The sequence below is a fragment of the Podarcis raffonei genome, chromosome 10, assembly GCF_027172205.1.
Source record: "Podarcis raffonei isolate rPodRaf1 chromosome 10, rPodRaf1.pri, whole genome shotgun sequence".
Lineage (NCBI taxonomy): Eukaryota > Metazoa > Chordata > Lepidosauria > Squamata > Lacertidae > Podarcis > Podarcis raffonei.
Genome location: NC_070611.1, coordinates 66387873 through 66412023, shown reverse-complemented (window position 1 = coordinate 66412023; position 24151 = coordinate 66387873).

The window sequence follows — 24151 nt, the reverse complement described above, 5'->3', positions numbered from 1 at the left end:
TGCAGTGCTGTTCCCCAGCCAAGTAATGTGTACAAAAATGCATATAGTGGGGCGCAGAATGCATAGAAATGCATAAATTAGTGAAAACTGTGTGCAAGAATGCATTCTATCTGGGAAGATTGCCTTGCAAAAATGTGTACATTAGGCAAAATATTCACCTTGTGTTTCCTTTGCACTGAAATGAATAGGGTGGAACGGCATAATGAAAATTAATTTGTGCAATTAATTAATCAATCATATAATGACAGAAATGTTTGCTCTTCAACCACCTCAGACATGGGACCCACCTTTAATCCAAATATGTATTTGGGAGACCCGTTTCTCAGGTTTATACTACCTATGTGTATGGTATTACAGTGGTACCTCGGGTTAAGTACTTAATTCATTCCGGAGGTCTGTTCTTAACCTGAAACTGTTCTTAACCTGAAGCACCACTTTAGCTAATGGGGCCTCCTGCTGCCGCCGCACCGCTGGAGCACGATTTCTGTTCTCATCCTGAAGCAAAGTTCTTAACCCGAGGTACTATTTCTGTGTTAACGGAGTCTGTAACCTGAAGCATATGCAACCTGAAGTGTATGTAACCCAAGGTACCACTGTATTGCTGCTATTGCAAGCCACCTTAGATCAGGCCATGAGCCCTACTGGATCCCAACTCACCAGTTGAAGGCCAATGGCATAAGTTACGTGGTTTTGCCATGGCAGACAACAAGACGAATAACATTGTTCTTGGCAATGAGATAAACTGCAGCTGAATGGAAGCAGCGCTGCATGTGACAAATGCAGGGCAGGGTGGAGAAATGACGCTGCCTTACACCCCTACTCAGAAGTAAGTTTCACCATCTCCAATGGAGCGTACCCCTTAGTAAGCATTTTCCAAACTACAGTTATTACGACATAATTTTCCGCAGGAAAAATAAGAGGGAATAGCAGCTGCTTTTCTCGTGATAAATAGGAGCTGTGTTGCACAGCATCCGTAAACAATGGGCGAAATGGTTTATTAGGAAAATCTCATTTATCTTTTCCTTTATTTCTTGATAGAGGTCCTTGTCACCAGGGCTATTATGTGACCAGGCCTGAAAAGGCCATCTCATTAGTTTCTTTTATCAAGATCACAAGGTCCTTTTTCAAGCGATAACGCATTTTAGATTCAATTAAAACAGCAATATTTTTGTGTGTGGTTATACCCCTTTTGGTCCTGCAATGCCTGCTTTGAAAAACGTTTGATGATTCACCTTTCCTTTCCTTTCCTTTTATGCCTCTGTCGGTTCCCTGCTGTGAGCGCGAGTGTTAAAATTTACACCTACACTTTGGAACTATGTATAGAGCAGATTGCATTCGAATATATTGGGCTGAACTCTTCTGATGCTACTCTACTACTGCTCCAACCCCCACTCTTGTTGCTTCACAAGTCCCAAAAGGGACAGAGGACCCACTGCATTGGTGGCCCCACATGTTATTGCGATATCTGTCAGGGATCAGGAGTAAGACAAGCTGGAACGTGTGCAGAGGAGGGCAACCAAAGTGGTCAAGGGTCTGGAAACCAAGCCTTATGAGGGAGTTGGAAAAGAGGAAACTGAGAGCTGATATGATAGCCATCTGCAATTATCTAAAGGGTTGTCACATGGAAGATGGAGCAAGCTGGTTTTCTCCTGCTCTGGAGAAAGGAGATTCCAACTCAACATCAGGAAGAACTTTCTGACAATAAGAATTGTTTGTCAGTGGAACGGTCTCCCTTGGAAGGTGGTAGACTCTCCTACCTTTGAGGTTTTCAAGCAGAGCTTGGGATGTAATTCTAATTAAAGCATTAAAAGAGAATGTCTATTCCTGCAGGCAAGTCCCCACCTAACTGGGTATTTTTAAATTATTATTATTTTGCATAAACCTGCTTTTACCCATCCACCCTCCACATCTGGACTGTGACAGATTATCGGTAATGGTTTTGAGCAGAAAAAGGTATGAAAATTGTGCCTAAAATTAACCATTTGAGAATACAAATAATACTTTGTTGAGAACGGAGCATTTTGCATGGCGTTGGGTGGGGGGGACGAAGAGATTTACCAACTGATGATTTGCAGATTCTGTTACTTTGAAAATATACAACAACAACAAAGCAATTTTGTGTCTGGGAATTCTGAATATATTCCCTCCCTTGTGTTCCCCCACTCCCAAGAAGCTTCTCCACTCCTCTGACAACTGCTTTGAAATATTCCTTCTGTTGCCACCAAGGCAACTGTGTGAGTGTCAACAAATCGGTAATGATTTAGAACATGTCAAACAGAATTCAGCATCCTGGCCTCATTTCAAGAAATCATAGCGGCAGTTCGATAAAAATGGGCAGAGCTGCTTGCACTGTCTTAGATTTAACCTCCCCCGCCCTGCATTTCCTTAAGAAGCTGGCTTGCGGAGTTTAGTTACAGAAAGTATTAGGAAGAAATAATGAATCGCAGAGTCGATGGAGTAGCATGATTAGAAATCTCAGCTGTATCTCGCATAATTACAAAATGTTTCCCAGAGTGTGGAACAGAAGATCAATGATTACAGAATCCTTTATTGTTAACTCTCAATGTGATTCTGAATTATGGCATTACGAGAGATCAGCTTTGATAAAAGGAAACAGGAACCTGAATGAATGGCTACTCAAAGGAGTGACAATGGCAGACTAGAATCTCCAGTGAAAAGCATCATCATGGCAACATATGGTAGATCATTAAGGTCTAAGTGGAAAGACAATTAATTCCCCTTTTGTTCTCCAAAGTGTTTTGCAATGGTCCTGTGTAGGTGTGTATTTGTGTAATGTATATACTTGAAGCATTCTTTGTTTTATCCAATAAGACCTTTTAAATTGAGGGAGCTATGCTGCTGATTGCTTGATTCACCTACCCTGTTTATGCCCATGCTCCTTATTTTGTTGTTGTTGTTGTTTAGTCGTTTAGTTGTGTCCGACTCTTCGTGACCCCATGGACCAGAGCACGCCAGGCACTCCTGTTTTCCACTGCCTCCTGCAGTTTGGTCAAACTCATGCTGGTAGCTTCAAGAACACTGTCCAGCCATCTTGTCCTCTGTCGTCCCCTTCTCCTTGTGCCCTCCATCTTTCCCAACATCAGGGTCTTTTCCAGGGAGTCTTCTCTTCTCATGAGGTGGCCAAAGTATTGGAGTCTCAGCTTCACGATCTGTCCTTCCAGTGAGCACTCAGGGCTGATTTCCTTCAGAATGAATCAGTTTGATCTTCTTGCAGTCCATGGGACTCTCAAGAGTCTCCTCCAGCACCATAATTCAAAAGCATAAATTCTTCGGCCATCAGCCTTCTTTATGGTCCAGCTCTCACTTAAAGCCACCCTCTCCCCTTAGACCTTGCCAAACCTCTGCAGCTTGCTTGAGCCACTAGCCCACCTGCTCTCTGGCCTGTGTCTCTTGCCCACTTGTCCACTTAGGCTGCAGACCCACCCACCCTCCCACCCACCCGCCTGCCTGCCTCCGTCTCCATTTCACTCCTCCTTGCTCTGCAATGCTGCTGCAATAGCCTAGCCACTTTGAGAGCCCAGTTTATCACCACACTGTAGTTTGCAGTGACACCTGTCTGTGGCCAAGTGAATTGCAGTGTGATGACATTCTTACATTTTAATTATATATGCCAACATATATTGAACGTGGCAAAGATTGACGAGGAACATCAAACATTGTCATGGCTCAAAGGGAACAGACTGCATATAATAAATGTCCTTTGCAAGGAGACAATAGCTAGCCTTGTGTGGTCATAGAATCATACAGTTGGAAGGGTTCCCATGTATCATCTAGTCCAATCCCCTGCAATGCAGGAATCTCAGCTAAAGCATCCATGTGCAGATGGCCATCCAACCTCTGCTTGAAAACCACCAAGGAAGGAGAGCCCACCACCTTCCGAGGGAGTCCATTTCACTGTCTTACTGTCAGAAAGTTATTCCTGAAGTTTAGTTGGAATCTCCTTTCTTGTAACTTGAAGCCATTGATTCAGGTCTTACCCTCCAGAACAGGAGAAAACAAGCTTGCTCCATCTTCCATGTGACAGCCCTTAAGATATTTGAATATGGTCATCATATCTTCCCTTCAAGCTCCTCTTTTCCTGGCTAACACACCCAGCTCCTTCAACCATTCCTCATAAGGTCATTTGATGTGCAGCTATATTTACAATGTGGGAGTCTGGGATCAGGCCCACTGCCCTCACCTCTCTCACTGAATCTAACATGCAGACAATGGAATCATCTCTGCATGGAAGCCTATGTGTGAAACCTCAGTGTGTGCTCCACACCCTTTTAAAATGTAGGGTATGTATTGTTTATTTGGAGCCTAGGTTCATTGGCAGAAATATACAGTGTACCTCGGGTTACATACGCTTCAGGTTACAGATGCTTCAGGTTACAGACTCCGCTAACCCAGAAATAGAACCTTGGGTTAAGAACTTTGCTTCAGGATGAGAACAGAAATTGTGCTCCGGCGGTGCGGCAGCAGCGGGAGGACTCATTAGCTAAAGTGGTGCTTCAGGTTAATAACAGTTTCAGGTTAAGAACGGACCTCCAGAACAAATTAAGTTCTTAACTGTTGAATTCAAGCCAAAAGCCAGAGGAATTGGCCACCCTCCAGGTGCCCGGCTTGAATTCTTGTTGACTTCCCTGTCAGCGACTCCCGGCAAGACCAGGGGAGGTCTTCAATTGGCGATCCTCCTCTAACGTGAGAAGAACACACCACTTCTCCCCCTCCCATTGCCAGGGAGGGGAAGGAGACAGACAGAAATGTATTTACATGCCTTTATTCCTGTCTTTCCAGCAGTACAGAGAAATCATGTCTGAACTCTCTCATCACCAACTGCAGAGAGAGAATAACTCCACCCATGTACTTCCAGTACAGGGTCATGTGACACACTGAGCTAACATCCAGTGCTCAGTGCACTGAATAGACTGTCCCTGGTTCCCACGGTACAGTCCCATAACATCAACATCCTGTTTTGCATTCCAGCCACCTGGAGCTCGCTTCTGCATTGCTCCTTTTTCGTAACATTAACCTTAGGTACCACTGTACATGGACTTTTTGCACAGAACTTGGCCTCCAATGAACAGAGAGCAGATGTTGTGAGAGGGCAGAGCCAGAAAGGTACAACCCCAACTCCCGAGTTGCAACTCTGTGTAGAACAACTATCTCCATTGTGCTCTTCCCTCACCTCTAAACAGCAAACTGAAGCATACAGAAATGGCACAAAAATAGCAGCATCAACAAACCTCAGACATCAACAAACCGCAGCCACATAAATCGAGTTAGTCAGTGGACAAATACCAGTTGAGACAGAGAATCATTTATTTCCGTTGTATTTTTTGGCCCACATCCCTTGATATAGTAAAATATTGTATTGATTTATATATTCTATAATTTCAGTGTCTACTGTTTTTTTGCAGGGTTGCCATACATCCAGAATTTCCCAGACATCACCGGGATTCAACTGTTAGTGTCCAGGCAGGAATCACTTAAATGTCCAGGAAACTCTGGACGCTTGACAACCCATGTCAGAAATGAAAATTTTGGCCAATTTCCTTAAAAACAGCTCAAACGTTTTCTTTTCTTTTTAGGTCTTGTCTTGGGGGAAAAGCTCAACAACTTTGGCCAAAACTTTGGCATAGCCCACAATATTCAATGGAGGCTTAAAGAGTCGCTCTCAATTGCATCTAGCTGTATCAAGTTTACCTCTGAGCCGAAGGATCTGTTGGAGACCATTTTGTTTTTTAAAAATAGCTGGTTCTTGGGGAATTGTCCCCAACTTGAGTTATTCTAGAAACGTCTGCTCAGAAGTGCATTCTATTGAATTCCATGGGTCTTAAAGGTAAAGGTAAAGGGACCCCTGACAGTTAAGTCAAGTCGTGAATGACTCTGGGGTTGCGGCACTCATCTCGCTTTACAGGCCGAGGGAGCTGGTGTTTGTCCGCAGACAGTTTTTCCGGGTCATGTGGCCAGCATGACTAAGCCGCTTCTGGAAGAACCAGAGGAGCATACGGAAACGCCGTTTACCTTCCTGCCAGAGCGGTACCTATTAATCTACTTGCACTTTGACATGCTTTAGAACTGCTAGGTTGGCAGGAGCTGGGACTAAGCAACAGGAGCTCACTCCATCACAGGGATTCAAACCTCTGACCTTTTGATCGTAAAGCCCAAGGCTCAGTGGTTTAGACCACAGCACCACCCGCGTCCTGTAAAGGGACCCCTGACAGTTAAGTCCAGTTGCAAACGACTCTGGAGTTGTGGCACTCATCTCACAGTTAAATACAGCCTTAGAGGCCTTAGTCTTAACCTTTTCTTGTGACGTCTTTGCATGCCAAAGGACCTGATTTTGAAAACCAAGCTGACAGGAAGCATCTGGTGTCAAATCCTTGGGGCATGCAGTTCATAACAAATCTTTTATCTTTACCTTTCGAAACATTAGATCAATCCATGACAAACTTGGGTCTTTTCATGATCATATCTATTATGGTTTCCCATTCATTCCAAGTGCCCCATATGATGGGGGCTGCTGATGAAAAGACTGTGACCTTGCTGATTACACCACCTGTGTCCCCTTGAGAGGCCTATAATTGAAACGTTACATGTTGACTCACCTTCTCTTTATGATGTATTGTCACTTCCCAAGGCTGGAGTTAGCAGTCATGGGGTGCGCTTTGTTTCCTTTTGTTTGGCTGAGTTGAATTTGCTAGAACTGATTTCAAATCTATTCTTCTTCTGAAAGGAGGTTCTCTGGATGATGAAATCCAAGCTTTTCCATGCATTATTATTCCCTTAAATGGGAGACACACGAAAATGGAGTTATTTAAAATCCTATTTATATTTGAATGAATGAATCCTATTGTGCTTGTTGTTGTTTTAAAAAATGAAACCACTCTGGAGCCAGGTTGTAGCATTATATATGGGTAGTAGTCGCTCTGCGAGTCCTATTCAGGCATCCTAATCCTTCTGGAGAAGACTCTTGAGAGTCCCATGGACTGCAAGAAGATCAAACGCATCCATTCTTAAGGAAATCAGCCCTGAGTGCTCACTGGAAGGACAGATCGTGAAGCTGAGGCTCCAGTACTTTGGCCACCTCATGAGAAGAGAAGACTCCCTGGAGAAGACCCTGATGTTGGGAAAGATGGAGGGCACAAGGAGATGGGGACGACAGAGGACGAGATGGTTGGATAGTGTTTTCGAGGTTACCAGCATGAGTTTGACCAAACTGCGGGAGGTAGTGGAGGACAGAGGTGCCTGGCATGCTCTGGTCCATGGGGTCACGAAGAGTCGGACACGACTAACGACTAAACAACAACAACAAATCCTTCAGACAATGAAGGAGAACAGGACTGTGTGAAATAGCATATCCCTGTTCTCAAAAGTTGGGGGGATAATTTCTGAAGCAATGAGTCTTTCCCTCTCATATGGGCTCCCTGTTCTATTTAGAACTCTGACCTTCCAGGGCGAACATAAAAACAGCCCAGTTGGATCTTTCAAAGCCATCTAAGTTAGTGGCCATCACTACATCTTGTGGTTCTAGATCATGCAGGAAGCCTACACGACCTACATGTTAGTCTCCAACATGTGAGCACTGGTGAGGGAGAGGAAGGGCTATTGCTCAGAAGTAGAACGCATGCCTTGCACACAGAAGATATCTGGTTCAACCCCCAGGATCTCCAGGTAAGGCTGGGGAAAGTCCCTTGTCCGGAAATCCCGGAGAGCCACTGTCAATCAATGTTAAGAATACTGATCTATGTAGACCAATGGTCTGACCTGGTATACCACAGCTTCCTATGTTCTGTCATGTGGTGGTAATCACACAGGGAGAACAACACCTCAACAGGCCTTTAGTTAGCACTGCCTATAGAGAACCTCTGAGGTAGGACATATTGCAGTTATTAATAATGCACATTTGGAAGCAATACGTAGAATAAAAACAGACTCTTCTTGAAATAAAAATTGCCCAGTCCAAAAATATGGTTTGAAAGCTTTACTGACGGAACTTGCTTCGAAACAGACACAAAAACAAATAATGCTACCTCCAGATAGTTGCATAATATCATGTGCTTGCCCACATACAAGTATAGCATTAGAAATATGAATTCAGAGCTGAAAACAAAGTTCTACCTCTCCCACACATTAGCCTGGAGGAGGCTGCTTTCTCCTGGAGAGAGACTGAGCACACCCCTTCTCTTTGATGGCTTGAGAACATAGACTAACTCACACAAAATGGAGATTTGCAATGCAATATCTCATGTGATCTAAGTTAAACACCTTGTGAGAGCTAGCAGAGAGACATTCTTATGTAATCATTTAACTATTAAGCACTCTCCTGCTCCTGCTTAGTTTCAATGGAATTTTCCAACGTTGCACCTTTACCTACAGAGTTATTTTTTCCATTTCAATGTACCATTAAACAATTATACTTAACAAGACAATCACATATCTGCAGCACTGGGGAAAGGTGATTATTTCTGCAGGAGACATGCCCATTACTACACGTGCTTACTACAGAAAATCCCTCTCCTTGTATCTGTTTAACCCAGCCCATGTCAGCTCATCCTAGAAGTCCAGAAGCATCCAAGCGCAACCTGGGAATGGTGGTTGAGATCCTTCATAGAATCATAGGTTTGGAGGAGGCCTCACAGATCATCTGATCCACCTTCCTGCTCCATGCAGGAACACCTGAGTTAGAGCACTCCCAGCTGGTGACTCTCAAAGTTCTGCTTGAGGACATCCAGTGAGCCCACCACATGTGTAGGTTATCAGCTCAATTGTCAAACTGCTGTTAACATCAAGAAGTTACCTGGATGTCATAGGGAGCTGGTGAACCTTACCTGACCTCCCAACAGCTGAGTTGCTGCCGCTTCCTGAGAGGTGAAGGCTGTGGAAAGGTCAACTGCTGCAGAATTCAGAGGCCTGGTTGCTCACTGGGGCAAGACAGTATGAGCATGTAACTCCAATCCTGACCCAATTGCACTGGCTGCCAATTAGTTTCCAGCCCCCTTTATTTATTCCTTTATTTATTCCAGCCCCCTTTAATAACCAGCTCTTTAAACCTGATATCTGGACATAAATGCATATATCCATGGGGGGGGCTGCTATAAAAATGCAGTATATCAGGCAAAATTGCATGCAAAAATGTGCTCAATAATAATGAAATATAATAGTAATAATAATAATAATATATTATTTATATACTGCCCATCTGACTGGGTTTCCCCAGCCACTCTGGGAGGCTTCCAACCAAATATTAAAACAATACAGGGTCAACCATTAAAAACTTCCCTAAACAGGCCTGCCTTCAGTTGTCTTTTAAAAGTAAAATAGTTGTTTATTGCCTTGACATCTGCTGGGAGGGTGTTCCACAGGGCAGGCACCACCACCGAGAAGGCCCTCTGCCTGGTTCCCTGTAACCTCACTTCTTGCAGAGAGGGAACCGCCAGAAGGCCCTCGGCACTGGACCTCAGCATACAAAAAGCTGGCGAATTTTTGTGAGGACTTCACAAAACCATGAGCTGCTGCAGAAATGTACTTTACTGAATTTAAGATTAGAAAAATGAGAAAGCAAAACTGACAAATGACTCCATCCCTAGTTCACTTACTTCAAAACCAAGTGAACTGGCCCTATGGCATTTGAGGGCCCTTTGGCTCACTGAGACCCCAAACCTCTGCTCAGAAGTCTTTCCCTGACAAGACAGATGGTTTTAAACTAGAATGAACAGCAGACACTGGCATACATTGAAGATGGGCATCATAGGAGACTGAGATCAGCTTCTCACCTTCATCTTGCCTCCCTTCTGCCAGCCACTGTTACTACTTTCTAGCCCAGCTCTGAATAGTTTTGGGCTGTTGTTGCTGCCTGTTTTATAATGAAGGCGATTTGCAGGAGAGGGCTGTATTCGTGAATACATTGTGGCATTCTGCTCTGTGGCTTCAAAACCCTTTCCTTCACCTCCCACACCAGTATGGATCAAACATTACCTGGCCCAATCACAATGCCTGCAAATGAAGGCCGTGTGGTGCTACTTTACGACTAAAGTCCCATGTTAATCACATTTCACATAAAGAAAGGAACACTCTGAAAACTGTGTGCCTCATGGGGGTTCCGGGTTAAAATTTACAAGGATTAGCAAGTATTTTATTTTTCTCCCTCCCTGGTCACTGGAGACCTGACATCAGAACACAATAAAAGGCAATTGAGAGTTGAAACCGTTAAAAAAACACAACCAGGCACGTATTTTTTTTAATGACATATAATATCTATAAGGTTCAATTGCCTGGAGCTCAGCTCATACATGGGCAATTTCAGGACAATTGTGTTTCATTTGCTGCGTGTTTGGAGTGTTTTGACAAAAATCCAAAGGAGGGATTCTTCAGAGCTTGGGCGTACATTTCTGCATGGGGTGGTGTTGAAGTGGCTTTTCGAGCCATTTTCTTCCCACACAAAGACTCTAAGGGAAGTTTAATGCATGCCTAATAACACGACTGTACTCCCCTGAACAATGGCAAATGAGGCCCTGCAGTGCCTATTTGGGTGAAAGAGGCTGATGGGAGCTGCCAGAAGACATGTGCAGCTGCTGCATGTGGCGATTCGATGAACTGCAACGTTACTGAGTTCAGGTTTTTTTTGCTCAGGAATGGTCCTTTTTAGGCCAGAAGTGGCCAGCAATGGGATGCCTCTGGATATGAGTGACTGGGAACTGCAAATAGTGAGAGAGCAGTTGTACTACTGTCCTGCTTGTAGACTGGTCCCATGGGCTAACCAAGAGGCGAGGTCCGAGTCCAGTCCGAGGTCGAAGGTGCAGTATGGAGGCAGTCCATAAAAGCTGAAGCTGGATGCAGGGCAGGTAGTCAGGTGAGGTCAGGAGCTCCGGCAGGATAGCAGGACAGGGTTCAGGCAGGAACTGTCAACCAAGGAAGTTGCTCTCGCAACTTGGGACTGGGGCTGGCTGGCTTTTATCTGCCCTGAGGCACAGGGCAGCCCTGATCCTCAGGTGACTCGCCTCTCCTGGCCTGGAGGTGAGCACTCCTCATGCGGGAACTTAGTTCCCTCCGCCTCTCTGCCCTGAGCCTCTGCAGCTCAGAAGAGGCTGGAGGGTTATCGGACCCAGAGGCAACCTCCTCTTCGCCTGACGGGGCTGAGAGTGGAGCACCTGCAGGCAATGGGTCCTCCATCACCTCAGGGGCCAGAGTAGACTCAGCTGGAGCCTGCACCTGAGGATCCAGCACAGATGAGGACCCTTCAGGCTCAAGCCCCAGCCCCGGCTCAGCTGGTTCTGGAGGTGGGGACTCCTGTGCAGGCTGGGATTCTTCAGGTTCAGCATCCGAATCTGAATCCCAGGCCATCACAGACATCTGGGTTGGTTGCCGTGAGAACGGGATTCTGGACTAGATGAATCTTTGATGCAATCCAGCAGGGCTCATCTCACGCTTCTACATGCAAAGCTGTGACAAAATGGGAATAGCCTCCCTTCCTAAAATGGCCATTTCCACATCGAGGCAATGTGCTATGCACTGGATCTTAGTTGCCAAGGCACAATATCCTGTAGGTCCATGCTTCCCAGTGGAAACCTTAACTCCTGCCTGGTATCCTTGCGAGAATTCTGGCATTCTTTGTACTTTCCTAGAACAGATGTAGCCTGACGATAGCTCTGATTATTTCTGACATTTCAATTTGTAGTGAGAACGAGGCAGTGTAGGAGGTTTTAATGTTAGGAATTTTTATATACAAAAAAACTCAGAGATAGTTAAAAAAAAACCCACACCACTATTTGAACTTTCTGCTTGAACAAAAGGTTGGGTTAAATCCACCCGATATTGGAAATTTATCATAGATTAACACTCTGAGTAATCTTTAAAAGCAATGCCCTTTATGGTGTCACCATATAGACAGCTATTATGAATAGTATGAATTGTTGAGTTTTTTTGGTGTTTTTTTAATGTTTCTTGGGATCACTAGAAGCTGGGAGGGGGGACTTTTTAAAAGTGTTTTTCCTTTTTTTTCCCCCTTCCACAGGAAAACAAAATGTGAAGCCATTTCAATAATGTCACACTGACATCGTAGACCATTTTTGGTTCCTTACTAGCTAAATCTTCCTGTTGACTTGTGGATCAAAGTTTGCTTCAGAGATAAGTCATCCAGCTATTGAAACAGGCAAGGTGGCTGCAAAGTCCTGACAATTTTACCTGTCGGTTTCCTGTGCCTTTTGTACTGCTTGCTAAATCTCATGTCTATGTGTGAGAGCCAATCTGGCATAGCGGTTAGGGTGCCAGACTCTAGAGCCTGGGAGGCCAGGGTTCAAATCCCCGCTCGGCCATGAAGCTTGCGGGATGAGCTAACTCTGAGCCTAACCTACCTCACAAAGTTGTTGTGAGAAAAGAAAGAACCACCTTGAGTTTCTTGGAGGAAAGATGCGATATAAATATAGTGATGATGATGATGTAGATCAAATGTACAAGTGTACATTGGCTCCCAGTACATTTCCGAGCACAATTCAAAGTGTTGGTGCTGACCCTTAAAGCCCTAAATGGCTTCGGTCCTGTATACCTGAAGGAGTGTCTCCACCCCCATCATTCTACCTGGACACTGAGGTCCAGCTCCGAGGGCCTTCTGGCAGTTCCCTCACTGCGAGAAGCCAAGTTACAGGGAACCAAGCAGAGGGCCTTCTCGGTAGTAGCACCCGCCCTGTGGAATGCCCTCCCACCAGATGTCAAAGAGAACAACAACTAGCAGACTTTTAGACGACATCTGAAGGCAGCCCTGTTTAGGGAAGCTTTTAATGTGCAATAGACTATTGCATTTTAGTGTTCTGTTGGAAGCCACCCAGAGTAGCTGGGGAAACCCAGCCAGATGGGCGGGGTATGAATAAATTATTATTATTATTATTATTATTATTATTATTATTATTATTAACCACTACCCTGCCCCATGCTGGTTTTTCTTCTGAATCCTGTCAAGCTTCTCATGCTACTGACCTGTTTCAGACTGACATCACCATGAGGGGAGGGTTAGACATAGACAGGGTTTCATAATTTTCTTAGTACAACCATCTAGAGTGCATGTGTGATGAAGAACATAGGAAGGCATTCTACAGCTCTGGTCCACCTAGGCCAGTATTGACTCTGATTCACTGCCACTCTCCAAAGAGTCTCTGGAGAACTGTTGGATAGCAGAGTAAATACTGGTCTAGATGGTGCTGTGGTCTAAACCACTGAGCCTCTTGGGTTTGCCGATCAGAAGGTCGGCGATTCAAATCCCTGAGACGGAGTGAGCTCCTGTTTATCTGTCCCAGCTCCTGCCAACCTAGCAGTTCGAAAGCATGTCAGTGCGAGTAGATAAATAGGTACCACTGCGGTGGGAAGGTAAACAGCATTTCCATGCACTCTGGTTTCCGTCATGGTGTTCCATTGCGCCAGAAGTGGTTTAGTCATGCTGGCCACATGACTCAGAAAGCTGTCTGTGGACAAACACCGGCTCCTTCAGCCTGAAAACGAGATGAGCGCTGCAACCCCATAGTCACCTTTGACTGGACTTAACCGTCCAGGGGTCCTTTACCTTTACCTTTTACCTAGGTGGACCAAAGCTGTCCAAACACTACAAGCAGAAGTCTTCTTATTTCTGACACTAGGCACGCTTTCAACCAGATACAGTGGTGCCCCGCAAGACGAACGCCTCGCAAGACGGAAAACCCGCTAGACGAAAGGGTTTTCCGTTTTGGAGGCGCTTCGCAAAACGAATTTCCCTATGGGCTTGCTTCGCAAGACGAAAATGTCTTGCAAGTTCCTGCGGGTTCCCCCCCCTTTTTCTAAGCAGCTAAGCCACTTATCAGCTGATCAGCTAAGCTGATAAGCCGCTAAAAGCCGCTAAACCGGTAATAGCGCTAATCCGCTAAGCTGTCAATGGGCTTGCTTCGCAAGACGAAAAAACCGCTATACGAAGAGCCTCACGGAACGGATTAATTTCGTCTTGCGAGGCACCACTGTAGCTTTGCAACTCAAATATTGGATTCTGCCAATGTGCTATACAGAATAATAATAATAATAATAATAATAATAATAATAATAATAATAATGGCATAATTGTTCCACATAGAAATGTGGCATTTTAGAATCGTTCAGCCTACGCTGATACATTATCCCTCTATACTGATTCAATTAATAGCCTGGAGCTCAGCAGAAACCAGCCCAAATTTCATAATGTTAATCACAGGGACGACTAAAGGTTAAGCAACTAGGGTTATAGTGAGACAGTCCTTTCTATTTTGCTTCCCTAATTATATTCAGTTAATTAACAGTTCCGGGAGCGAGCCACCTTCTTTGCAAGGCTAAATGAAATTTGTTTTGCTGCGCCAAATTCTCATGCCAGGTGTCCCAAACGCGGCGTGTAAATTGCAGGTTGAAAGCTATGCATTAGGCAGGTTTGAAAACAGCTCTTTCCTTTGGTCACCTCTGGCAAGCAGAATACCCCTCTGAGTGATCAGGCAGGTCTAATTTGACCAGAGTCTGCAGCAAGCATGGCGTACTCTTCATTTAGCCACAGAAACAAAACTCAGAGCAACTCTAGGTAGGGTAGGAAAGATCCCAGGCTGAAACCGTGCAGAGCTCATACCAGTCAGTGTAGAGAACGTTGGGCCAGATCAGGCCTTATGCATGTGGCGCCCTTCATGTGTTGTTGAACTACAATTCCCATCATCCCTATGTCAGGAGTTCAACCTACACCCTCCTGGCCGATCGTTCGGGAGCTTCGTAAGCTTTCTTCAGCCCGAACATCACAGCGATTGATGCCTACAGACACTGGCACACTTAGGGATCCGCAGAGTTTGTGCATCATGCGTGGCAGACCTCAGCAACTCAACATTTTGGCTAATCTGCTTTATTTACATATAAACACACACGGAGCACTGCAACATGGCTCCCTCTCTCTCTAGCATCAGACAGCAAAGAGAAAAAGAACAAAGGACAATTGTCCCACTTCACGGAACACAGTAACACAAACATCCTGTCTTCATCACTTCCCACTCTGTGGAGTCAAAACATACACTGTCATGTGATAGACAAAAATTCCATGACTGCAATCATAGACCAGGAATTCTAACACCCTAGCCATCAACCATGCTAGTTAGGGGTGATGGGATTTGGAGTCCTCCGTGCGAGCTCCAGGTCCAGAAAAGAATTCTGCACCCCGAGCTCATGTTCTGAAGACTTTGTATAGAGCTTTGAAAGCAATGGATTTCATATTAGGAGGTGTCCCTCAAGGGCAGCACCCCATTGGCTCTCCGACTGTTCCCCTTTCTCCACATGTGACTTTGACCTTCAGTCCAGCGATCACATGGGACTTTGATCCAATGAAGCTGAATGCTGGATGGCCCCAAGATCTAGTATTACAAAGGGGGGATCAGTTTCTCTATCTGCTTCCTCCACAGCACACATCATTCTAATATACCTCTATCATGTCTCTGCTTGTTCTCCTTTTCTCCTCTACGTTTTCAGCTGGTCTGCCTGTAGTACCATCACTGGATCCAGTCCAGAATGTTTACGGCTTGCCCATAAATTATATGCCGTCAAGCTCTGTTAAAATTTACAAGGCCCAGAAGATAAATTAAACCCACAATCAATAGTTTACCTGGCCATCACCTTGTAAATACATAAATCTTTCTCTCCTCTTATGAGGCATTTAGCTGCCTTCAGTTGAACAAGAGGCACTAGCTAAGCTACAATGAAAAATGATTTCTTAAATATTGTAGGCTATTTATAGCATTTTCATTCATTAGGGTGCTTAATTTGCTTTGGTCTTTGTCAGTTTTCACGCTGCTTATATTTCGTCTTTCTTTTTTTAAAAAAAAAATTCATTATGGTTCAGATTTCTCTTTGCAATATTTTAATCCAATTACTTCCTTCAGTAAACAAGCGTTCTCCCCATATCTGGGTAATGAGCTACGAGAAGAAGTGATTTCTGATTAGTCAAGCTAATTTTTATTTATTTTTAAAGGACAGAAGGAACAAAGTAGCAAGTGGGATAGAGGGGCGAAATACATAATAAATAAATCCAGATACATTGTTAGATGACAAAATGAAATGGGTTTGGAACACATGGTGAAGGCAGGAGATAACTCAATGCGAAGGTGGATAAAGGAACTTTTCTGCTGTTATTTGCAGTTCATTATTAATTTTTGAAGTACCTTGTTCTGCACTGTCTTACTGTGCATGCTGATAGCGTATATAAACATCTGTTCTTATTACATTTCTGCTCCTTGGGAGCCTCATCCTCTGCTACTGCTACTGTGACAACATAGGGCAGGGATAGGGGTGAATTTGTGCATTGCTGTTGGATATGATCACGTTGTAAGCCGCCTTGAGAGGAGAGAGATAAACATTGTCCTGCTGGATGAGGCCTAGGGTCAGTCTGAGCTAGCATCGTTTCCTAGAGTGGCCGGCCAGGTTAACCCTCACGCAAATTACGTGGTGGAACAGTGGCACAGCAAGACTGGGGAGGTGCACTTTGCTTGAATGATCTATGGAGGAGTTAAAGTCAAATCTATCAAGTGAGCACATCCCGGAACAAACTACAGGTCTCCTTTGGAATTAGCACTTCTCTGAATTTTGCTGTGTTGTTCTCCACCCAAACCCTATTAACTAGGGTTAATCGGACCTAAGGATTTATATAGCCGTGAAAATAACACACAGAGAGAGACACACGTGTTACATATGGGGAAATTGCTTTCAAAAGTGCATACATTTGTCAAAACTGCACACAAAATTTTGTTTATTGGAAGACATTCGAACTGAGATACTGCTGGGTTTTCATGAGAAGGTGTCATAGACTAGCTGGGCACAAAAGGCTCAGAGCCCAGGGAGTGGTGGCGGGGCAATGATGAGCAGTCAAATGGAGAAGGTTGGGAGAAGGAGGTGTCAGAAGCAAAGAGGTAACAGGGTTTAGTGAGCAAGGAGAATCTGTGGCAGACAGAAGTTCAGAAGCAGACTCCCCATTACTTTTTATATCGGTCCTGGAGGTTTTACTTAATATGATCAGGAGGGACCAGTTGGTTAAAGGGATTCAGGTCGGAGTTAAACAATACAAACTGAGAGCATGTGCAGATGACCTAGTACTTACATTGCAAGAGCCAGAAGCTAGCACGAAAAGAGTTTTGGAAATAATTCAAGAGTTTGGTCAATTGGCAGGATTTAAATTGAATAAGTTAAAGACTAAGGTATTGGAGAAAAATTTAACACAGATTGAAAAAGAAAGGTTTCAGAATGAGACGGGGTTGACTGTGGTTAAAAAAGTGAAATATCTGGGTGTGAATATGACAGCTAAGAATGTGAACCTATTTAAAGACAATTATGAAAAAACTTGGACAGAAGTGAAAAAAGATCTGGAGATCTGGTCAAATCTGAAGCTTTCCTTGTTAGGTCGAATTGCAGTTATAAAAATGAATGTATTGCCAAGAATGTTGTTTTTGTTCCAAGCACTACAAATAATGGACAAAATGGACTGTTTCAAGAAGTGGCAGAAAGATATATCTAAATTTGTCTGGCAGGGCAAGAAGCCCAGAATAAAACTTAAGATATTAACGGATTCAAAGGAAAGAGGGGGGTTTGCCCTGCCAGACTTTAAATTGTACTATGAAGCGGCAGCTTTCTGCTGGCTAAAAGAATGGCTGCTTCTTGAAAACACAGACATTTTGGATTTGGAAGGATTTAATAATATTTTTGGGTGGCATGCATATTTGTGGTATGACAAGGTTAAAGCGCATAAAAGTTTCAAAAATCATATTGTCAGGAAAGCACTATTAAATGTCTGGGTTAGATATAAGGACTTGCTGGAAAATAAGACTCCAAGATGGTTATCACCAATGGAAGCTAAGGCAGTTAAAAAGCTAAATATGGAGTCGAAATGGCCAAGATATTGGGAAATCTTGGAAAAGGAAGGGGACAAATTGAGATTGCAGAGTTTTGAAAAATTAAAAGGGAAGGTGAGAGATTGGTTACATTATCATCAAATAAATGAAGTGTTTAAATTAGACAGTAAAATAGGCTTCCAGGTGGAGAAATCAAAATTAGAGACTGAACTGTTAGAATCCAGTACTAAGAATTTGTCAAAAATGTATGATCTGCTGCTGAAATGGAATACACAAGATGAAATGGTAAAATCAAGTATGATTAAATGGGCACAGGACATTGGTCATAACATCATGTTTGCTGATTGGGAAAAGTTGTGGACCACCGGGTTGAAGTTTACGGCGTGTAACGCCTTAAGAGAAAATATAATGAAAATGATTTATAGGTGGTACATAACTCCAGTCAAGCTTGCAAAGATCTACCATCTGCCTGATAATAAATGTTGGAAATGTAAAGAAAAGGAAGGTACATTCTTTCACCTCTGGTGGACGTGCCCGAAGATTAAGGCATTCTGGGAAATGATTTACAATGAACTGAAAAAGGTATTTAAATATACTTTCCCCAAGAAACCAGAGGCCTTTCTCTTGGGTATTGTCGGCCAGGGGGTGTTAAAGACAGATACAACTTTTTTTATGTATGCTACAACAGCAGCTAGAATACTTATTGCAAAGTACTGGAAGACACAGGACTTACCCACACTGGAAGAATGGCAGATGAAGGTGATGGACTACATGGGTTTGGCAGAAATGACGAGCAGAATCCGAAACCAGGGAAGAGAAGCGGCGGAAGAAGAATGGAAGAAGTTTAAGGACTACTTAAAGAAATATTATAAAATTAATGACAGTTAGAATGATGTTGGGTTTAAAATAAATGGTTACTATTAGCAATGGTTAAGATAAAGAGAATAAGGATGATTAACATAAATTTATAGCAAAATAAGGCAAGATTCGCTGAATAATTGTAAGAACTTGGAATACAGAAACGGGAAGCAAGAGGAAGTCGAGGAAGTAAGGTTTAAGAAATTGGGTCATGAAATGGTACTTGTTTTTTGTTCTATCATTGTTTGTTGTCTGTTTATGTATGCCTTGTTTGTGTTAATATAAAAAATTGTTTAATAAAAATATTATTAAAAAAAAAAAAAACAGAAGTTCAGAAGCAGAAGCTGGAAAGGAGGTGGGCCAAGAGGCTGGTGAAGAAGCCAGGGTCTTCCCCTCCTGCTTCTCCCCCTCCCCCCTAGTCTCCCTGCACCAGAAGAGGCACGAAGAGGGAGAAGCAGTGACAGGCACATCAGCAGCTCAAAGATGAAGATATTCAGCCTCCACAACTGCCTCAGAGTGGCAAGACCTACCGAGAAGTGCTGCAGTGCTCATTAGACCTGGCACCCCTGGGCAGACCTTGTTTCTTCTAATAAGGAGTTAACTTCACTTACTCAGTGTGATTTATTCCTGACACCTGCTCACAAATTACGGCATGAATATGGAGAAGCAAATTGAAGATTGGGAAATTGAGAAGCTGAGAAAATGGAAGACCATTCCACCTCCACTCAGAACTCTGCCCAGGCCACACCTTTCCACAGGCTCTGCTCCCCTTTCTTCCCTTCTGGCCCTGCCCTCCACTTGGCAGGTGAGCCACCAGATGTTCCCTTTAGATCAGTGATGGCCAAACTTGGCCCTCCAACTGTTTTGGGACTACAACTCCCATCATCCCTAGCTAACAGGACCAGTGGTCAGGGATGATGGGAACTGTAGTCCCAAAACAGCTGGAGGGCCAAGTTTGGCCATCACTGCTTTAGATGAAAAAGGTTCCTCATCCCTGATCAATGGACACCACCTCCCAAGGAGAAAAAGGACATTGTATCCAGAGGTTCATAGAATCATAGAATCAAGAGACCACAAGGGCCATCGAGTCCAACCCCCTGCCAAGCAGGAAACACCATCAGAGCACTCCTGACATATGGTTGCCAAGCCTCTGCTTAAAGACCTCCAAAGAAGGAGACTCCACCACACTCCTTGGCAGCAAATTCCACTGTCGAACAGCTCTTACTGTCAGGAAGTTCTTCCTAATGTTTAGGTGGAATCTTCTTTCCTGCAGTTTGGATCCATTGCTCCGTGTCCGCTTCTCTGGAGCAGCAGAAAACAGCCTTTCTCCCTCCTCTATGTGACATCCTTTTATATATTTGAACATGGCTATCATATCACCCCTTAACCTCCTTTTCTCCAGGCTAAACATGCCCAGCTCCCTTAGCCGTTCCTCATAAGGCATCGTTTCCAGGCCTTTGACCATTTTGGTTGCCCTCCTCTGGACACGTTCCAGTTTGTCAGTGTCCTTCTTGAACTGTGGTGCCCAGAACTGGACACAGTACTCCAGGTGAGGTCTGACCAGAGCAGAATACAGTGGCACTATTACTTCCCTTGATCTAGATGCTATACTCCTATTGATGCAGCCCAGAATTGCATTGGCTTTTTTAGCTGCTGCTTTTTTAGTTGCCACTTCCTTGCTTCTTTCACTGCTCAGTTGACTTTGAGAGAGTAGATGTAGAGGCAGCCACAGTAAGGAAGGGGAGCAGCTGAAGGCTTTGGGGATTGGCAGTGCCTCCCCTACTAGGATGTGGGCTTCAGCAGATGCCCAGTGGTGCTGACCTCTGACAGCAGCCCTAGCTGAAGTGTAGCACGTCATTCTAAGTAAGTAAGACAATAAATTGCCTTTGGGGAAAGACGGAATCCTTCACAAATGATAGGCATTTGAAAAGGTAGCTATTTAATTTGAATGATCTGCTGGGTATGGGAAACTGTCACTTAAATGAACTGAGGATCAGGGCCGAAAATTTTATGCTCTCACTGGTTGTTCTAAAATTGGGAGCAATTCTGATAATAAGCAAGAAACTTGACGGCTGTTAAGAAATATGTAGGAGTCAGTCTCAAGACTGATCGCCTAAGGAGTCAGCATATGTGGTAGTCTGAGAATGTATCTGCTAAGTTAAAATGGTGTGTTAAATGTCCCTCAGTCTTGATGTGTCCCAAGTTGAGCACTTGGTTAGACCTCAAAATCAGGGTCAATGATTCATACCCCAGAGTTTCTGACAAAGGGGCTCCACTGAGCTCTGAGCTGCATTTTATTGCTATTATTCTATGCCAGGCTTTGGGGTCTACAACAAGTTTATGAAACCTTCATTCCTGTAGATAATAAGGTCACAAGATGGCCTTAAATTAGAGTTGTGCCAAAAATTTGTCTTGCCTTAAAAAAACAATTTCCCACCAATTAATGAAATTGCATTAAAAATGAGAAAAGTGGGGGAGACAAATTGGGTTGGGGTCTTTTTCCTTTTAATTTCTTTTTTAAAATGTTATTGCAACACAATGACCATTACCAACAACCCAAAAGTGTAGTTAAAAGATCTTACATCATACTATACACAAAGCAAACAAAGAATAAACAATAAGATAAAAAATTGGTGAGCTACCACTATCCATCAATACATCTCTATCTCCCAAGCTAAAGTGTTTGGGATGAATGTTGAGCATCGAAGTCTGAATCATAGGAAATAAAATCCCACCAGATGATACAAGAGAGTTCTGGATCCCCCATCCTCTTAGAGACACACAGATTATGCATTATTATTTTTTCCACAATAGCCAAAGTGCATAAGTTCTTATACCATAAATTCAAAAGTAGATTTTTCATGGTTTTCCGTTTCTAGGCTATTGAAATCCAAGCTGCAGCTAACATCCATGTCAAAAGCCCTTTAGAGAATCAAGCTTTTATGCTGTCAGTTCAGTTTTTCAGCAATGACAGCCGTGGAGAGGTCTGAACAGATGATTTTATTATTTTAGATATTTCTTGATATACTTGAGACCAGAATAATGAAACCCGAGGGCATTCCCACCAAAGATCAAAGATTGTCCCTTATTGCCCACAGCTGTGTTGACAGTGATGTAGTATGAGACTGTGATGTAATCTGAGATAAAAAAAGTTATTCCTAATGTTTAATTGGAATCTCCTTTCTTGGAACTTGAAGCCATTGGTTCGGCTCCTACCCTCTGGAGAAAACCAGCTTGCTCCATGTTCCATGTGACAGCCCTTGAGATATTTGAAGATGGCTATCATATCTCCTCTCAGTGTCCTCTTTTCCAGGCTAAATATACCCAGCTCCTTCTACTGTTCATCATAAGGCATGGATTCCAGGCCCTTTATCACCTTGGTCGTTCTCCTCTGCACAAGGTCTTGTTGTGGTCTGACCAAGCCAGAATAGAGTGGGGCTATTACTTCACCTGATCTAGACAATAAACTTTTGCTGATGCAACCTAAATCATATTGGTAAGACAAGCTCAAAATCCCACACAGATGTTAATTCTAAAGTCCTCTGAGAACAGGAATGCCAGAAAATTCCAGTGAAAACAGACACAGGAGCAGAAATTGCTGGTATTTGCTTATTCATCTCATATCTGGAAAGGGAATCAATCCAGCAAACACGATTGGGATTTGCTGTTGTTGCTTTCAGTCCACAAATGGTACATAAATTATTGGTCCCCCAAAACCCCCTCCATTTACACTTCCTTTCCTTTGCAATAAAATGAATGGGGTGGAATGATGTAATGGCAATGTCATTTACAGCATTAGTTATGTCAACGACATGATTCTGCCATAGGAGGCAGTGAAATGAGTAACGTAGTTTTTGGTGGGAGACAAACTGCAGCAGAACAGAACCACAGCAGCATGTGACAAATGCAGGGCAGAATGGAAAGTGATGCCTTCTTAAATCCCTGTTTTAGAATGAAGCAGGAAAAAGGAAGACTCTATAACAGAGGAAGAAAGCTTTTTGAGAAATTGTAGGGCTGATTTCGCACATTATTTTAAAATGTTTTTGATATTTGTCGTCAGATCAGACAGTTTATTGGTAGCGCTGGTTTTTCAATAACCTTCTTAAATGTGTGCCTTGCTCTCCTAAGTTCTCCCTTTGTATTCCGTTGTTCCCTTTCTGATTTCCCTTTTCCTCCCCTGTCAGTCATTCATCAGTCAAAGCAGCCAGCTGAGAGTGTTCCTTATGACCTCGCAGAGTGAGTGGGAAGCAAAATCTAATTTAATTCTAAATTCTTATAATTTAAAACTCAGGATGATTGTGGCTGGACTCATTATTTCACTGTGAAGACTTTTAACTTTACTTCTCTGGCCTTGGAGTTTATCCCCTTATGGTGGGGGAAAATACTAACATGTATTTCCCCTAATATCCACATTTTTATATGCATTTTTAATTACACTTGCATCCAACTATTGTTTCCAATCAAGTCAATGTTGCATATATATATATATATATATATATATATATATATATATATATATATATTCCCCCTCCCCCTCAATTATTCGCAACAACAACCCTGTGAGGCAGGTTAGGCTGAGAGGCTAGTGACTGGCCCAAGGTCACCTAGAGATTTTCATGGCCGAGTGGGGATTAGAACCCTCTCAGATACTTGTCCAACACTCTAACCACTACATAATGCTGCATTTTTGCCTAATATGCAAATTTTGGCAAACATTTCCACCTAATACAATGCATTTTTAAATATTTCCACTAATACCTCCATTTTGTAACACTTTTGGGGGGCCACATTTCTGGGTTGGAGAACCATATTACAAAATCAGGAGCAAGTGGACATTCCGAAGGATTCGAACGTGTTTCAGTTCCCACATTGTTTCAGCAACCATGAACTTGGTAGACAAGAGGAAGAAGAGGAAGACGAAGAGGAAGAAGAAGAAGAAGAGGAGGAGGAGGAGGAGGAGTTTGAATTTGATATCCCGATTTATCACTACCCTAAGGAGTCTCAAAGCGGCTAACATTCTCCTTTCCCTTCCTCCCCCACAAAAAACACTCTGTGAGGTGAGTGAGGCTGAGAGACTTCAGAGAAGTGTGACTAGCCCAAGGTCACCCAACAGCTGCATGTGGAGGAGCGGGGAAGCGAACCCAGTTCACTAGATTACGAGTCCACCACTCTTAACCACTACACCACACTGGTTCTCTCAGTTAAAATGTGAACTGAATGAAATTTCTCCCCCAGCCCTGCATATGCCCCGGCGGACATCACTACTCTCCACATGGTAGTATCAGCTCCGCAAAAGGCATCATCCACTTAGAGTCCCCAAAGCTCTTCCTTCTGCACATGAATAAAAATAAAATTCAGATCTGCCTCCCTTGCTGTTACACTACAGCTCAAAAAACTGTGATCTCTCTCACTGACACAAACACACACAGTGC